Source organism: Protopterus annectens, chromosome 12.part0, assembly GCF_019279795.1.
Source record: "Protopterus annectens isolate FY-2018-M chromosome 12.part0, PAN1.0, whole genome shotgun sequence".
Classification (NCBI taxonomy): domain Eukaryota; kingdom Metazoa; phylum Chordata; order Ceratodontiformes; family Protopteridae; genus Protopterus; species Protopterus annectens.
In genome coordinates, this window is record NC_056746.1 from 2,544,220 (window position 1) to 2,562,825 (window position 18,606).

General features: G+C 45.8%; 1 protein-coding gene across 1 annotated transcript in view; it reads left to right on the forward strand.

The window, feature by feature from the left end:
- Window positions 1–18,606, forward strand: part of LOC122817306 (serine/threonine-protein kinase SMG1-like) — a gene marked incomplete in the record, with an annotated part of 2,898,779 nt that overhangs the window by 219,626 nt on the left and 2,660,547 nt on the right.

The following is an 18,606-nucleotide window of genomic DNA, read 5'->3' on the forward strand; positions in this document are numbered from 1 at the left end:
CAGCAGGCGGGCCGGATTCTGCACCCTCCGCTTCAAACCTTGAACCTTGCAGCCTGGCTAATTCCTTGAGCTGTCCAATAGCATCCCCTCAGTAAGCAGGTGCTAGATGTCAATCTGGAGGCACGGAGGTCTAGTACTAGAAAATTCTATGCTGAAAAGTGGAAGATACTGTTCCTGGAGCCCAGACTCTGGGGATGTCCACAATGATGCCCAGCTTACTTCATATTCTTCAGTGCTTAACAGAAATGCTCCACAAGGGCCTATCCTTCTCATCAATTAAAATTCATGCCTCTGCCATTTCAGCACATTATAATACTGAGCCACCCATCTTCTCACCCCCTGCTAAAGCAGTTCCTTAGAGGGACCACAAACTTAAGACCCCCTGGAGAGCCCCTACTCCAGCCTGGGACCTTAACTTAGTATTGGAAAAGCTCATTCTCTCTCCCTTTGAGCCAGCTGCAACTGCAGAGTTGAAATTCCTGCCTTGGAAAACCGCCTTCCTTCTAGCCATCACTTCAGCAAGAAGAGTGTCTGAATTAAAGGCCCTCATGGCAGTGGAACCCTTCATTATCTTCCATGCAGACAGGGTTTCCCTCAGGACCAATCCTTCCTTTATGCCCAAGGTGGTGTCTAGTGTGGCCCTAAATCAGTCCATTCATTTGCCCACCTTTTTCCCTAATCCACAAAACAATGGAGAATGAATTATGTACTCTTTGGATGTGCACAACCAACTTAGATTTTATTTGGACAGGGCTAAGCCTCTCAGAAAATCTGAACAGCTGCTAGTTGGCTTTGCTGCAGGGGCAGAGGGGAAGGCCATTTCAAAGCAAACCATTTCTAAATGGAGAGCCAATTGCATTCTTTTCTGCTACAAGCACCATGGAAAACCTACCCCACAGATAGGTTAAGATCACATTCCACCAGGGCTGCATCTACCTCTGCAGCCTTTCTCAGAGGAGTCCCTACCAGGGACATCCTAGAAACTGTTACCTGGAGCTCTGTACATACCTTCACCAAGCATTACTACATGCCTATTTTTTCTAAATTCAGAGCTGGTTTTGCCACTGCAGTCTTGCAGGGCTCAATAGCTGGTCCTAATGCTCTCTAACTTCCTCCTCGCTTCCTTAGCTTTGGGAATCAACCCAAATGTGATATCTGCAACAGTGAAACACGAAGAACGTAGTACAGTTGTGTACACTTACCATAAATGTAGATGTTAGAGTATATTCACTGTTGCAGTCCTGGTTACCTTCCCTCCAGCCCCCCCTGACTTCTCTTGGTTCTACCTTTCCTTTTGTGTATTTAAGTTTTCTGGTGTATTTGCTTTTTGATGGAGGTGTACCATAGCATATAATCGCTTCCCATTGTGGGGCCACCTGACATCTGGGGCAAGAAAAACTGATGTAATGGAGTCGGCTGCATGTTTTATACCCCTGAAGTCATGAAGTCATGGAAGAAGACACTGCACTCGATGCAGGAATCCAAGACTCTGGTATTCAGGCCGAATGAGGGCTACCTGCAGGCAGATACCCCAAATGTGATGACTGCAACAATGATTACACTCTAACATCTACATTTATGGTAAGTGTACACAACTGTATTTTCTCCTGGCCCTGAAAACCTTCAGCCCCCTGCTTCTACCAGGTATGTTCCTAATAATTACAGACCAACACCAGTTATGTGGTATCTAAACTAAGGGAGGGACAAGACCGTACCTCCTGTGCAGACTAGCATTCCAGATATGGTAACTAGCCTGTTGCCACAACCTGTCTCTTGCTGGCATCCTACATCCCCTTGCTTGCAGGTCAACAAATAGGCAGACCTTTTGAGTAGGACATCCTCCCCACAACACAAATGGATGCTGGATAGGACAGTCTTCCTGGATATAGTCCACCGGTGGGGCACTTCTCAAATAGGTTTGCCTCCCCTCGAACAAGCAACTGCAGACCTGCACCAAGACCTACTCCCCTCTAGCCTGGAGAGTAGACACTTTCAGCATCTCTTGGAAGGGCTGTTTCTTTATGCCTTTCCCCGCTTCTGAATGATTCAAAAAGTCCTCCTGAAAATTAGGCGAGACCGACCAAAACTCTTGTTGGTGACTCCCTATTGGCTAAAGCCGCACTAGTCCCCCTAATTCACAATGTAGACAAGGGCAATCACCACAAGTTACCCCACAAGGTGGACCTTCTGACGCAACAAAAGGGAACTCTCATCCACCCACACTTGCAGATGCTGTCACTGACTCTGTGGGTGATAAACTTTTAATTCCCTTCAGGCACCACTGCTGAGAGGAAGCGGTTTCAGTCCTGAGGGACTGTTTCAGTCCCGAGGGAGGCCAGGAAACCTACTACAAAGAAATCATACCTAGCTAAATGGCAAAGCTTCTCAAAATGGTGTCTGGACAAGGGTAAGGACCCATGCATTGCAGACCCTCCACTTGTCCTAGCTTACGTGTCAACTTATAAAAGGTGGACGGTCATATTCTTCAGTTAAAGTTCATCTCTTCGCTATCTCTGCCTGCCTACCCCTAGACCCCCCCATCTGCTAGCCAGGCTCAATGTTAAGCTGTTCTTCAGAGGGGGTCCTACACAGTAGACCTCCAAGAAATCCCATCCCTCCACCCTGGGTCCTGAACTTCATTCTGGAAAAGCTAACCTAGCACCCTTTTGAACCTGCTGGGACAGCTACCCTTCAGATGTGTCCATGGAAAACAATCCTAGTGGCCATAACTTCAGACAGAAGGGTGTCAGAACTACAGGCCTTAATGGCCTGCTGCCCTTACACCACTTTCCATAAGGACAGAGTAACACATAGAACTTAATCCCTCCATGCCTAAGGTGGTCAACGATTTGTCATTAAACCAGTCTATCCATCTACCCACTTTCTTCCCCCTCTCTCACCAATGTGGGGGAAAGGATTCTTCACTCCCTGGATGTACACAGTTGAGATTTTACCTGGACAAATCCAGGACTTCCACTCTGCTCTTTATTTCATACCACCCCAGGGCCATGGGCAAGGCAGTCTCCAAACAGTCACCTGTTGGATCAGAAAAGCCATTTGCTTCTGTTACTCTCACCATGGCAAAAAAACTCCCACTAGGAGTCAAAGATCACTCCACAAGAGCAATGGCAGCATCCGGAGCCGCCGTCAGAGGTCTGAACACTGCTTCCATTATGGGATCAGCTACATGGTCCACCATACACACCTTCAAACGCTACAAACTAGACAATGTCTCCAGAGCGTGAGCAGGATTTGACAGGGCAGTCCTACAGGGATTCTTGGAATCAGCCTCTTCGCTTCCCTTCCTTCCAACTAAACTGTAGTACTCTCGACAACAAGAATACTGCAACATAGTAATAGAAGAACATAGAATAGTTGTGTAAAATCATACAATAACCATAGATGACCCTCTCTTCCATGTTGCAGTATTCCTTTCCTCCTTCCAAAATCCCCTTTTCTTTTCCCAGTACAACATACCCTTAGCCTCCTAGTACCCTATACTCTGCAGTGGAACCTAATGAGCACTACTTCAAAACCCTATGGGCCCTATACCTGACATCACCGGCATCCTCTCCTGCTGGGCCTTATATTCGTGCTGGGCTTGCAAGTTCTGAGGTCTTGGCATACAGACGTCACATTTAAGGTACCTGGCCTATGGCCCCACATGTGACGTCCCATCCAGCTGCAACAGCCAAGCTGAAGCTTTTGTATAGGAGCCGACATACAGTTCACTTAGAGGAAAATCCCGCAAGAATACTGCAACATGGAAGAGAAAGACATCTATGGTTATGGTACGATTTTACATTACTACTAATTCCCTTCTGTGGAGAGTTTGGGACTTTCTCTTCAGTCACCTGTATGGATGGCCATCATGCAGGATTCTTTGGTGAAAGAAAATATGCAGAGGTTGTATTACACCCTTTTCTCATCCCCCGTCACCTCCAGACATTCATCCCATCAGTAGAAAGTGGACAGAAGTAAAATTCTGTTAGAAAAAGACAACTAAGAGGTCCACCAGTGTGTGTCTGTAATCAAGATTTGTTTTGGTTCCAAACAAAAAAAGGACCAACAGCCCAAACCATTATATCAAAAATCCACCTTCAGAATGGTCACAAAGAGGATGATTTTGCTTTGAAGGCAAATGAATTGTTCCATAGTGCTCAAAGATGGCAAAGACATCCAGGAGGTTTATTCACTTCCGACTTGATGGCAGTCCTTTTCAGTTCAAAATCTTCCTCTTTGGTTTCACCATAGCCCCTTCGTGTTCAGTGTGCATCGCAGTAGTTGCAGCCGACCTGAGACTGACAGGGATTTGCACATTCTCATATTTAATACAGTTGGCTCCTTGCTGCTGCAACCAGTGTCTCCCCCTCTCTCTCATATTGAAGACTAAGTACTGTTACAGCTGTGTGAACTACAAAAAAGTCTTCAACCATCCCAGTCTATTTTGTTTATTTGGTGCCATTTGAACACAGCAACATGCACAAGAGGCCACTATTCAGGTAATGAGCTTAAGTACTTTCTTGGATATCACTCCTTTCCATCAGTGACCCCTGATACCTAAAAGTCCTATTCTTATGATGCAGTATTCATTACAGTTGGGAGGTTGCTGCCTGCAGTGCTGACGTCCGGCCAGTATACCAAAATCTTTGGTTCAGGAGGGTAGATGTGACATCCTCTCAGAGCCATAAACTGACTTAGGGTATAAAAGTGATGTCTGCTTATATCCTCTCTAGAATTTTTCTGCTGCAGTGAACATCTAACTCCATTTCGCCAGTTTGGGAAGCAGATCGGTGGTTCTCAGACTACCGCCGCAATCAACTGCTACAAATAAGTACCCTGTTCAGTTTTCTTTGTCTTTTGTTAATTGCCAGGACTTGCATGTCCACTAGAAAGGGGAAGTGTGCTTGTGGGTGACAAATTCTTCACAAGGAGACACACGAAAAATGCGTATTCTGTTTTAGGTGAGGGCCACGACCATATGTCCTGCCCCATTCGCAAATCCTTTCTACCTAAAACTCTTCACAGCCATCTGGCTGTGTTAAAGCTATACTTGGAAAATCAAAGGCTCTGGCGTCTCAAGTTCGGTATGGAGAGTGGAGTAGGCCCATCTGATGAGCTGCCGCGGAAGACCAAGAAAATCGGGCTGGATTCCCACTCTGTGCCTCAGGCGTCCGGGGAGGTTCTTGAGGCTGATGAAAGCCCGGTATCTTTTCAGACCTTCATTTCCCAACCAGCCCTGGGTACCTTGATGGAAGCTGGGATGGCGGTAACTTTGAGTAAGTCCGCTGAGGTTAATCAGCCGTCAGATCCTGGTGGTGGAGGGGGAACCACAGCTCATACAGTCAGAAGGCCCTACATTCACACTACCATCCACCCAGATGTCTGCTCCCACTCATTTTCAGCCATCTACTCTTAAGAGAAAACAAAAACTCAAAACATCCTGAAGCCTGGGTGGAAGTTTTCTTAGTCCTTTAAAGGCATTCCAGGACTTGGACACTGCCACCAGCTGCTTAACCCTTCAGGACCTCCTTTAGAGGTACCTGAGGAAGATGGCTACTATTTGGAGGAATCACTAACCTATGGATCACAAATACTCTCCCAAAGATTTTATTACCCCAGAGGAAGAGGGTCCAATCACCCCGGAGTCTCCTGGTGAATAATTCACCTTTGGAGGCACCATTTCCCTCATGAGGGAACATTTTAAGTGGCAATCCTCAGAGGTCTGACACCAGGGAAAGGTACTTTGACCTACTGAAAATGGAACAATCATCCCTTTGCCGTGCCCCCTTTGCTACCTGCGTTTCAAGATCCCTTCTTGGCCGCTTCCCAAGCCCCAGATTCACAACCCCCAGCCTTTAAACATCCTGACCATTTTTTTCAAGATCCCTCTGGACACCCAATTCCTTTTTAAAAATTCACCAGCAGACCCAGCCGTTATTGCAGTCTCTGCTGATAAAGCATCCAGACAATTGCCTTCTGCTCTCTAACCTACTGATAGACAGAAAGTCATGGACAGACCAGGGAAGAAAGTGCATACCTCCTCTACTCTGGCTATAAGAGCTCTCAACTGTCAAACACACATGGCTAGATATGTCCTGGTCACCATTTCCAAGGCATCTACCCTCTGTGAGGTTCCTGATTCTTTTATAAATACCCAAATTAACACCCTACTTTCCACAGCATTTCAAGTGACTAGGCACTCCAAGTGTAGTTATGATGCTGTGGAAGCTTCTTCAAAGTTTGCTGCATCAGGTTTAGTGCTGAGGCGATATTCCTGGGTGAGACTTCAGCCACTTCTTATTGATGTGCAAACTAAACTGCTTGATGCCCCACTAGACAATAAAGCCCTATTTGGACAGGCTTCAGCAGAACTTAAACCCCTTCAAGAAAAAGGAAAAGAACTTAAGAACCATAAACATTTGCTAGTGTCTCCTATCCCCAGATATCACAGAAACTACCCACAAAGAGCTGCTTTTGTCAGGAGGCAGTATTCCCACCCAGGTCCTCAGTCAGAGGGATGTAGGCAGCCTAGGAAAAGCTCTACACCCAGGTTTCCTTCCACCCCTTCTAAAACCCCCTTTCGGAGCCAGTCTGACCAAACCAGACCACCTCCACTGTGACTCACAACTACTAAGCCCAAACACCTCCCTTCCCCTTCGGCTCACCCTCTCCCTTACCCTCCTGCTGGAAAATCACATCAGAAAACTGGGTCTTCTCAATCATTCAAAGGGGATACTTTGACTTGGTGGATGTTACCCCCTTCCAGGGAATTCCTCAACCTCCCAAAAACCGAGTTAATCTTTTCCCGCCCTCATTCAACAACTGCTAGCTTTGGGCACCATAGAGCACCTACCTTCCACCCAAAGAAACAAAGGTTTTTACTCCAGAATGTTCCTGGTACCAGGGAAAGTCGGCCCATGGAGGCAAATTCTGGATTCATCTTTCCTAAACCTGTTCCTCAAGGTACCCAGTTTCAAAATTATTTCCTTACATTTGCTCCTACCTCTAATACCTACACAGGTCTTCATGGTAGCTCTGGATTTGAAAGATGCCTACCTTCACATTCCTATACACCCAAACTACAGGAAATTCCTATGCTTTGCAGTAGGTTCCTGGCATTTTCCATTCTCTGCATTGCCCTTTGGACTCTCCACTGCTTCTTGAGTGTTCAGAAAGTGTCTGTCACCCTTCATTGTTCACTGCAGAACACAGGCTTTACAAATATACCCATGTCTAGATGACCTGCTAATTCATCTGGACCACCAAGTTCTTCTACACCACCTACAACAGGTGATCTCCACCCTAACTCACTTAGGGTTTACTATAAACAACAGTCTCACCTGAATCCCACTCGACCTGGTTTTCTTGGGAAGCAGGATCAGGACAGACAAAATCAAGACCTTCATTCCAGATCAAAGGATCCTGGATCTTTTGTCTATACTTCAGCAAACTTATCACCCTCCCCTCCTGGGCAGCACAAGAGTTCCAAAGGATGTTAGGCCACATGACATCCCTAATATCCATGTTGCCCCTAGCAAGACTCCACATGAGAACAATCCAGTGGATCCTTAAGGACTTATGAAGCCAACACTCCCACCCCATGCCCCCCCCTCCACTTCAGTGTCTGAAGAAGGATCTTCAGTGGTGGATCTCTGTCATCTGCCTCAACCAGGGAACCTCCTTACAGGCCTGGCCCCCCCTACAACAAGTCTCCACAGATGCATCAGACATGGGCTGTGGTGCAGTGCTACTACATAACCAGAAGCAATTCACCATGCAGGGAAAATGGTCTACACCATGACAAAAGGACCATATCAACATCAAGGAAATGAGGACACTCCTAGCCCTACAAACGTTCAAGTCAGCTTAGGAGCCCTGAAAGTGATTACGGACAATGTGACTGTCCTGTGGTACATAAACGGGGGGGGGGGGGTCAAGATCCTACCCTATTTACAGCCTAGCCACCCAGATCTGGATCCCTAGCATTCACTCCAAATTCATCTAGTACAAGTGTACATTCCCTCTACAGCAGACTCGCTCTGCAGAACTTCAGTTCCCTCTCACAAATGGATGCTTCACAGAGAGGTATTACTGGATCTTATCCACAGGTGGAGTATTCCACAAGTTGATATTTTTGCCTCTTCCCAGAACAAACAGAAGCCCAAGTTTTGCACAAGGGATCCACATCTGCAAGCCTGGAAAGTGGGATGCCTTCTCCTTTCCATAGGAGGAATGTTTCCCTATGCCTTCCCACCCTTCTCATGGATTCAGAAAGTCCTCCTGAAAGTCAAGAGGGACAGACCCAAACTCCTGTTGCTGACCCCCTTTTAGTCAAGACAGCATTGGTTTCCCCTTTTCTATCTACTAGCCAGGGGCAATTATCGCAGGTTACCCCACCGAATAGACTTCCTCACACAGGACAAGGGGATCCCTAGTACACTGTCAGGTGAACAATCTAAATCTGACCTTATAGGTGATAGGGTTCTAATCCCCTTCATACACCTATACTCAGCAGATGTACTCAATGTTCTGCAGGAGGCCAGAAAACCTAGTACCAGGAGAAGTAATGCATCTAAACGGAAGAGATTCTCCGGGTGGTGTCAGAGGAAAAATCAGGACCCTATAATTATTCCGGTACCCTTGGTCCTTTCCTGTTTGTGTGAGCTCCATCACTCAGGACTAACTTATTCTTCAGTTAAAGTCCATTTGTCTGCTAACTCTGATTGTCTGCCCATGATACTGCCTCTGGCCTCTAGATTTGGAGGTCAAGCTTTTCCTAAAAGTGGTATTTGATGTTAAACCCCCCAAAAGCCTATACCCCCCCCCATGAGATTGAATTTTGTCCTAGGAAAAACTTAATTGCCACCTTTTGAACCAGTGCATTCAGTATCCCTAAAACTGTGCACCCTGAAAACAGTTCTGCTAGTGGACCTTACTTCCTCTAGGAAGGCATCAGGGGTACAAGCCCTTATGGCTACCCCTCCTTACCTTATTTTCCACAGGGAATAGAGTTGCATTCAGGACTAACCTCTCCTTCATGCCTAAGGTAGTTAATGAACTCTCATTAAACCAGAGCATTAACCTACCTGTTTTTTTACCCCCACCCTAAAAACGCCTCAGAGGACTCTTCATTCTCTAGATGTTCACAGACAACTGAGGTACTACTTAGACAAAATCAAACCGATTAGAAAGTCTGATCAGTTATTCATGTCCTTCCATCCTAGGGCTCTAGGGAAGGCAGTCTCCAAACAGACCATTTCTGTGTGGATCTCTTTGGCATAAGCTATTCCTATCATGGGAAAAGCTTGCATGGACATGTCAAATCACACCCAACCAGGGAAGCTGCTTCCTCAGCTGCTTTTTTCAAAGGGGTTGATTACACCTCAGTTTTAGAAGCTGCTACTTTGGGCTTCAGTGCACACCTTTACCAAGTTTTACATACTGGACCTAGCTTCTAGAGCTGGGTTTGCCAGATCTGATGTCCTTCAAGGAAGCATCTGCAGTCATAACATATGTGTTGTCCTGCCTCAGGCAACCCTGCGGTCGGCCGGATTCCAAAGTCTGGGTCTGGCCTCGGCTGATGTCGCACTTTCCCCGACGTCAGAGCTTCTGGGGTATAAAGGCATCAGCCGACGCCATTTTCCCCAGTCTTTCTTGCCACGCGGTGCCCGAAGCAGAAGCTGTTCGCAAGTGCCGGTCGGTCAGATCCAGAGATTTCAGCTACCGAAGACTTCTAAAAAAGCTAAGTACCCCGTTGGGGACTCTTTCTTGCCTCAGCCGATGTCAGACAAAGTAAATAATTGTTTAACTTGTGGGAAACAAATACCTCATAAGGATTTCCATTCTTACTGCCTTCCTTGCTTAGGCCCAGACCACGACATATCAACTTGTTTAGCCTGTGCCTCCTTCAACCGACGGACTCTTAGACGTCGGTCGGAGTTTGCAGAAGAGTTTTTTGGATCTTCTTTTGCATATAAAATGCCGTCGGAGACTCCGACTACACATTTAGCCAAAAAAACGCAAGGAAAAGGACCGACACTCGCAGCCCGCGGTTTCGGCTGAAACCACGGTTAGGCTTACCGCTAGTGTCTCTGTTTCGGCTGAAACAGAGTCCTCGGTTCTTACTTCTGCCGAAATCATACCTCCGACAACCGAGGCCAGAGGCCCCGGCTGAGTCGGCTACAGAAATCCCTACCGAAGCAGCAAGCGCACAAGAATTGTCCGACACCATCCCATTGGACATTTCTACTCCTGCACGTGGGGCAGCTAGGCCCCCTGCTTCTATGTCTATTAAGGCCTTCTCCAGGGCTAAAGCAGCTAAAATTTCAAAGGCTTTACCTGCAAAATCTACCTCTGAGACCTTCCTCAAATTCTCAGCCTTGCTGAGGACCTTATATCTCTGATTAGGGGTTCCCAGCCTCACCCAGATAGGGCCTCTCAACCTCCTCCTGACAAAAGGCTTAGGACTGAACCCCCTGAGCCTCTCCTCTGATTACTCCTCGGATGGATCTGATTTATCAGACCATCAGGAAGGACCATACTCACCTTATGAGGATTCAGATGCCGAAGACTCTATTCCTTCTGCCTCCCCTCCAGAAGAATTTTCCTTTGGGGAGACTTTACACTCAATGAGGGAACACTTTCAATGGCAGGGTCAGGATTTCTCTGATTCTAGAAAAAGACTTAGGACCTTTTTACACTTGCCACAGCATAGGCCTTTAGCCATACCACCTGTGCTAACAGTAGTTGATGATGCATATAATGTCAGTTCTGCCCCTAATTCTCTTCCCCCGGCCCCTGCCAAACCTGACAGATATTACAGGGTCCCGGATTCTCACTTTCACTTGTATAAAGCCCATGCTGCAGACCCAGAAACTATTTCTCAGGGCCTAAAAGGTGTTGCGGCTGCCACTGCCAAAAACCCCCTACCCTCTGAAAGGGAGTCAAGAGCATTAGAGAGATGGGGAAAAAAGGTTTATACATCTGCTACTCTTTCTGCCAGGGCTTTAAACGGTCAATTCCATATGATACAGTACCAGGAATATTTGTTAGATCAGCTGAATAAAAAGCTTTCTTCTCCTGAACCTTTAGACCGTAAGTCCCTTCAGGATTTGGTACACAACTCTCAGCAGGTCAGTAATCATTTCTTAAAATGTGGCTATGATGCACTGGAGGCTTCATTTAGATCAGCTATGACTGGAGCAGTAATTCGAAGGCATGCCTGGCTAAAAGAGCAATCCTTGCCAGACCATGTCAAGGCTAAACTCCTAGATGCTCCAATGGAGAAACAAAGTTTATTTGGCTCCCCTGCACAGGAGATTCTAAAGAAAGTGGAAGAAAGCAAAATCTGTGCAAACAGTAAAGGATTTTCTGCAGGTCCAACCTCCGAGGTTCAGCAGAAACTGGCCTTCAAAGAATTGGTCCTTTCCAGACACCTCCAGAGCACAGAGGGGCAGGAATAGACGCCCAAGAGGCAGAGGTCAATCAAAGGGTGCCTACAGGGGTCGTCAGTGGCAACCTGCCAACCAGAGCAGTACTGCCACAGCTACAACTACAACCACTTCCACAGGACAGACACAATGACTTGGCTCTGATTCCGCCTACCAGGGAACAAGTGGAAGCACCCTTGGGCGGAAAGTTGGCTTTATTCTCAAAAAATTGGCATTGCATTACAAAAGACAAATGGACATTGCAAACAATAGACAAAGGATACAGGTTTCACTTCCACACTTTACCAAAAAAGAGCGGAATGCCAAACCTTCCACCAAACCAGAAGCCAGAGGCTCTAAGGCAAATCAACAGTTTACTTCAGATGAAAGCAATAGAAAGGGTACCACCTATGGAACAAGGTCAAGGATTTTACTCCAGACTATTCCTTGTACCAAGAAAAAAAACCCAATGGAGGCCTATTCTCGACTTGTCCGCACTAAACACATCTCATTGTGCCAAAATTCAAAATGCTGACCCTACAGCAACTTCTTCCCATGTTGGGCAAGGAGTCTTGGCTGGTGACTCTAGATCTCAAGGAGGCATACCTGCACGTCCCTATACGACCAGATTGCAGAAGACACCTCAGATTTCTTGCAGGATCAGAGCATTATCAATTCTCAGCATTGCCCTTTGGCTTATCTACTGCGCCCAGAGTATTCACGAAATGCCTGGCATCAGTAATTGCACATTGCAGGCTTCAGGGAATTCAAATCTACTCATACCTGGACGACTGCCTAATACAAGCAGACAACAGGACAAAACTAATAAAGGATTTGGCTTATGTCATACACCTGTTACAGGCCTTGGGATACACAGTCAACATCCAGAAGTCAAGACTAGTGCCATCCCAAAGGATAACATTTTTGGGTGTGGATCTGGACACAATAACTCAGATGGCTTTTCTCACAGAAGAAAAACAAAAGCAACTCCCATTCTACTTCATGGCTTTGACAAGACAAACTCAGCTTACTGCAAGGAAAGTCCTGCAGGCCCTGGGTTACATGGCATCCTGCATAATCTTGATCCCGCATGCCAGGCTGCATATGAGGAAATTACAACGGTACCTAAGGAATGTATGGTCTCAACACAGACGGTCTAGAAACCATGATACCAATCATTCCATGCCTGAAGAAGGAATTCCTGTGGTGGGCTCAGGCCTGCCAGACCAACAGAGGGTTGCCTTTCAACAAACCACAACCAAGGCAGACCATCGCCACGGACGCCTCAGACCTAGGATGGGGGAGCACACATGGAAGACAAGTGTATCCAAGGCCTATGGTCTCAAGACCAGCTGAACTTGCACATAAACCTAAAGGAGATGCTGGCAGTGAAGCATGCAATCGAGGCATTCAAATCATTCCTCCAGCAAGGACATCTGCTGATAAGGACAAACAATACCACAGTCATGTGGTACATAAACAAACAGGGAGGCACACATTCCTACCCTCTATGCCGGATGGCAATGGATCTGTGGAACCTAGGTCTGAATCTCAACATCCAACTGCAGGCCAAATTCGTACCAGGAAAAGAGAATTCACTAGCAGACAGCTTAAGCAGAACTACCACGGATGCTCACGAATGGATGCTGTATCCACACATCTTCAAACTCATAGCAAACAAATGGGGAATGCCAGAGATAGACCTGTTCGCCTCCCCACTCAACCACCAACTGAACAAATTCTGCTCAAGAGTATACCACCCACAAGCCTGGAGGGTGGACTCCCTCTCTTTCAGCTGGAAGGCCCTAACAGTGTATGCTTTTCCACCTCTCCCATTGATGTACAAAGTTCTACTGAAGATCAGGGAGGAACAGCCAAAGGTGATTCTGATAGCTCCAGACTGGCCAAGGCAGCATTGGTATCCGCTACTGAGAAGCATGTCTCGGACGAACCCATGGCCTCTACCCCTATGGCCTTTACTTCTAACGCAGAACAACTACACGATCCTGCATCCAAACTTGAAAACACTGCAGCTAACTGCCTGGAAAATTGCTTAAAACAAAACCAAACTGTTTTATCTCAGAGGGTCAAGGACATTATCCTGGAGGCTCGCAGACCCTCCACAAGAAAAACTTACTCAGCAAAATGGAAAAGATTCCTCATTTGGAGTGCATCAAAGGGTACAAATGTCACACTGGCAAACCTAGCACACATCCTAGAATACTTAGCAGAATTGTTCCACAATGGCCTGTCCTATTCTTCCATTAAAATTCATGCTTCAGCAATTTCAGCAGAGTACAACATGGATCCTCCTATCTTCTCTCACCCTCTCCTCAGACAATTTTTAAGAGGGATCAGAAATGTAAAACCTCCAAGGAAACCTCCTCTGCCTACATGGGATCTCAACTTTGTGCTGGAAAAATTAACACTACCCCCTTTTGAACCAGCAGCATCAGCAGACTTGCAGTTTTTATCTTGGAAAACTGCTTTCCTTCTAGCAATCACTTCAGCAAGAAGAGTATCCGCGTTACAAGCCCTAATGGCGGTGCAGCCTTTCCTTATTTTTCACCAGGATAGTGTCTGAGAACCAATCCTACTTTCATGCCAAAGGTGGTATCCAGGGTATCCTTGAACCAAGCTATTCATTTGCCTACGTTCTTCCCTAACCCACAGAACAGGGGGGAAAACTATTGCACACCCTGGATGTACACAGACAACTACGCTACTATCTGGACAGAACTAAAACCAGCAGAAAAACTGACCAACTTTTTGTAGCATATGCAACTGGAGTGCAAGGAAAATCAATATCCAAACAGACAATTTCAAAATGGATAGGAAATTGCATTCGATTCTGCTACTCTTTTCATGGAAAGAAAACTCCTGAAAATATCAGGCCTCACTCCACAAGAGCCACGGCCACCACTACAGCTTTCCTACGAGGGGTGGCTACCAAGGACATTTTAGAAGCTGCTACTTGGAGCTCCATGCATACATTTGCCAAGCATTACAATCTACCTTTATACTCCAGATCCCGAGCAGATTTTGCAACTGCAGTTTTACAGGGGATCTTAACTACACCATCATTATCTTAGTACCTCCTCCCCCAGTTTTGGCTATGGTATTCTACCCATATGTTATGACTGCAGATGCATTCTTGAAGGACGTAGTACAGTTTTGTACCTACCATAAATGTAGATGTCCGATAGGTATGCATCTGCAGTCAGGATTACCCTCCCTCCTTCCCCTCTGTGGTATTCCTAGGGTGCTTACCCCTCTTCCAGCTAGCTGGGGGAATCTATTATGGTGCATTTGTTTGTATGTATATATATATATATATATATATATATATATATATATATATATTTTGTTTGCTACTGTTTGGAATTTTCAACATTTATCCAAATTTAGCCTTCCTAGAGGGCACCTGGCATCTGGGGCAAGAAACACTGAGGAAAATGGTGTCGGCTGATGCCTTTATACCCCAGAAGCTCTGACGTCGGGGAAAGTGCGACATCAGCCGAGGCCAGACCCAGACTTTGGAATCCGGCCGACCGCAAGGCTGCCTGAGGCAGGACAACCCATATGTTATGACTGCAGATGCATACCTATCGGACATCTACATTTATGGTAGGTACAAAACTGTACTTTCTTCAGGGTCTCATTGACCAGGGACCCCAATCCTCCACCCAGGTTCATACCTAAAAGTTTTGTTACTCTGTCTACTGTAATGAATACTGCAACATGAGAATAGAAGGACATAGAATATTTGTGTTAGTACGTACCATAACCTTAGATGTCCTTCTCTTCCATGTTGCCGTTCAGTCCTTCCCTCCTTCCCCCTCTACTTTACTTGTCTAATATACCTTTACTTACCTGTGGGGATATAGTCCCCCACTTCCTTAACTTCTCCAGTACACACAGCCTATCAAGTACCCTGTGATCTAGTCGACATGAGTCTCGGGGGGGGGGGGGGGTCTCCCAATTATGACCCTCTTTAAACCTCCAGGAGTACTACTGTATGAGGCAGTCCTTTCAGAAAAGGGTACATGCAGACGTCACTTTATACCCTATGTCGGTTTATGGCTCTGACAGAGGACGTCACATGTACCCTCCTGGCCAAAGACTGGTATACTGGCCGGATTGCGGCGCTGCAGGCAGTAGCCTCCCTACTGTAATGAATACTGAAAAATGGAAGAGAAGGACATCTAAGGTCACGGTAAGTTATTACACAACTATTTACCTCATGTTATTTACTGCAGTTGTGGTTCTATGTGAACAATTCTACATGGAGTACAGTAGTGGTTACTCTTGAGTACAGTGGCCTCAAGTTTTTGGGCCATCATTCAGCTTCAGTAATCATACATAGCTTATGCAAGGGTCATTTGATATGGTGACCAACCCCTTCCTCACTTTACACAGGGAAGCTGTTCCTTCTCCAAGGATGACTGTCACTACCATTACCTCTTTGGGGTGGAGGTGAAGGCATTTTGTAGGGAGGATGGTCCAAGGAGCTTGGGATCAAGTAGAGGTCATTCCTCCTATCAATTTCCTGGAAGATGAGTGATCCTTCTGGCATTGTGGGAATTTCAGACCTTTTGCCTCTGGGACTGATTTTAGTCCAGACAATATAGTGTGGTATTTGGACAAGCAAGAAGGAACATACTCATATACCCCCTTTGCTGAAAGGCCAGGAGGGTTTGGCAGTGGGCGATTACTTTGCATCACTTTTTAGTTGCAAAGCATGGTCCAGGAAAGTCAGCTGTTTGTGGACATGTTCAGTAGATCAGTTCTATTGCCTTATGAGTGGATTCAGTTCAGCAGTAGCTTGTCAATTTCATTTGCTGGCTCAGCCTTGCTGTAACTTCTTTGTATCCCTGTCCATTACCAAATGAGATGGCTACTTTGCCTCGATTTCTATGGCTGGGTAGTGGTCTGTGTGATTTCTTTACCTTACCCCTCTTCCATTGTTGTCCAGATTCTTAATGAAAGCAGCAGCATGCAAAGCCATGGTGATCCATCATTTTTCCATATTGGGTTGGCAAATTTGGTTTCTGTTGCTCAGGGCTCATCTGACAAAAGTGCCCATGGTTTCTATATCCCTATCTAGATCGTTTGTCACACCATCGGGGCAGTCTAACCTGCACTTGCTCAACTTGATGTCAACTGCTTGACTTCTCCAGTTCCCTTAATGGCCAAAGACCCTTTGTCTTCTTTTTCTTTCGGCTTTTCCCGGTTAGGGGTCACCACAGCAGATGTCTGCTCATGATTGGCAGTGGGGTTTTATGGTGTCGAGTTGCTAGCCCGGCGCCCAACCTTCCACAGAAGGCACACACACACACTCGCACCTAGGGCCAATTTAGAGTGTCCAATCCACCTACTGCATGTCTTTGGGATGTGGGAGGAAACCAGAGCACCCGGAGGAAAACCCACGTGACCACAGGGAGGACATGCAGACTTCGCACAGAAGGCACCCCAGCCGAGAAAAGACCCTTTATCTCTGTAATTTTGCATACTTACTGGCTGTCGAAAGAGATCCACTTGTAGATTACACAAATATAAATGGAAAGGTTGTTCTATATTGGCAGCCAGTCAAGGGATTTGACCCCTTTCCTGCTTCCATTCTGTATCAGTTTATTTTAGATCTGTTTTGGTGAAGGTTCAAGTTAGTGCACAGTTGGAATACAATTAGGGTTTATATCCATTTTCCACAGTGGCACAGTCTCTCATTTTGCTACCTCTCACAAATTATGCACAGCCTTTTTGAAAGGGACTTTTCTACTTCCAATAAAGGAGGCAATTCAGCTTGAGACTTCAATTTTGTCTTGGCATTAAAGGGATAGTCCCAGGGATTTTTTTGTTTTAATTCAGCCTTTGTTTACATTTCAGGAATGCCTTTCTGAGCATGCTCACCTTTGGCTGAGGGGGCATGGGGGAAGAGTGCCTTAAGGAAGTTTCAAAGGTTAGCCATATTCCATCTCAAATGTCAGTTGCACTGACAACAGCTCTCCCTGTGAGCCATTCATTAGTTTAATCTGTGTATTTTACCCATTAAGACAAGTAGCCTTTCAGGCATTTTATGACTTGACGGCTGCTGCTACTCTAGAGAGCACATCAGTAATGCAAGGCTTTTAAAATTTTAGTAAACAGTTTTTTTCTTTCATTTCATATTTTATTCTTTGCTGATTGTGAATCCTGGCCATCTACGTTTTATGACATGGCTTCTACCTATAGACAACATCTGGGTCAGGCAAACAGTAGTGGAAAACATTTCTCTTTCTTATGTTTTACTGTATTCTGATTTTTGAATACTAGCCCGGTGTATTGGCTTTCTGACCTGCTTAGTAATTCCATAGAAAGCAAGTGTGTGACAAGGTTGGAGCATTAGTAGACACACTCTTCTGTTGTGTTCCTTTTTCAACTTCTAGTTTATGTTCTTGTTTCTGAATACTACTAGACAAGTACACTTTTGTATGAGTGGGCTGCTTGTACATCTGTAAAGATATGATTGATGCAAAATTTAAAAATTGGTATTCACTGATGTCCCTTTTCGCTGGCGTACAGCTTTTTTTTATTTTAAATGAGCCAGGAGCTGGGGCATAGTTCCCAAATCCAGTGCAAGTCAGAGGAACAAAAATCCAAAAATTAGTTTATCCTGGGAGCTGAAACAAGACTGGAACTGTGGATTTACAGGATATTCAAAAGTAAAATTACACTGTGGGTAAGAAAGAAAATGACGTGTCGAAGTGGGCGTGACTTCTATCGGCTTAAATCTGACCCTAATTTTAAACACTGGGATTGTCCCTTTAGGAAAATCTTTCTTTGAGCCAGTTTCTGCAGCGCAGCCAAAGTTCCCATTTTGGAAAACTGTGGTCATGGTAGTAATGTCTGCAAAAAGTTTCAAAATTACAGGCCTTATCTATACCCAGAGCCTCTGGTGGTTTGGGATTCTGACCCATCAGTCAGATCAGATGGATATAGAGTAAAATACAGAAGTTATTTACTTAACATAACTCCTGGACCCTTTCATCCTAGTTTGTCCAGTGCATCATCCATCCTTCCATTCCCCCATCCAAATCCTCACTTCTCTTGAGGACTCTGCAGACATCCTGAAGAGCGTCTGCTCATCTTTCCTGTATTGCATGCATTTGGCATCAGTCTGCAAACTTGATCTGAG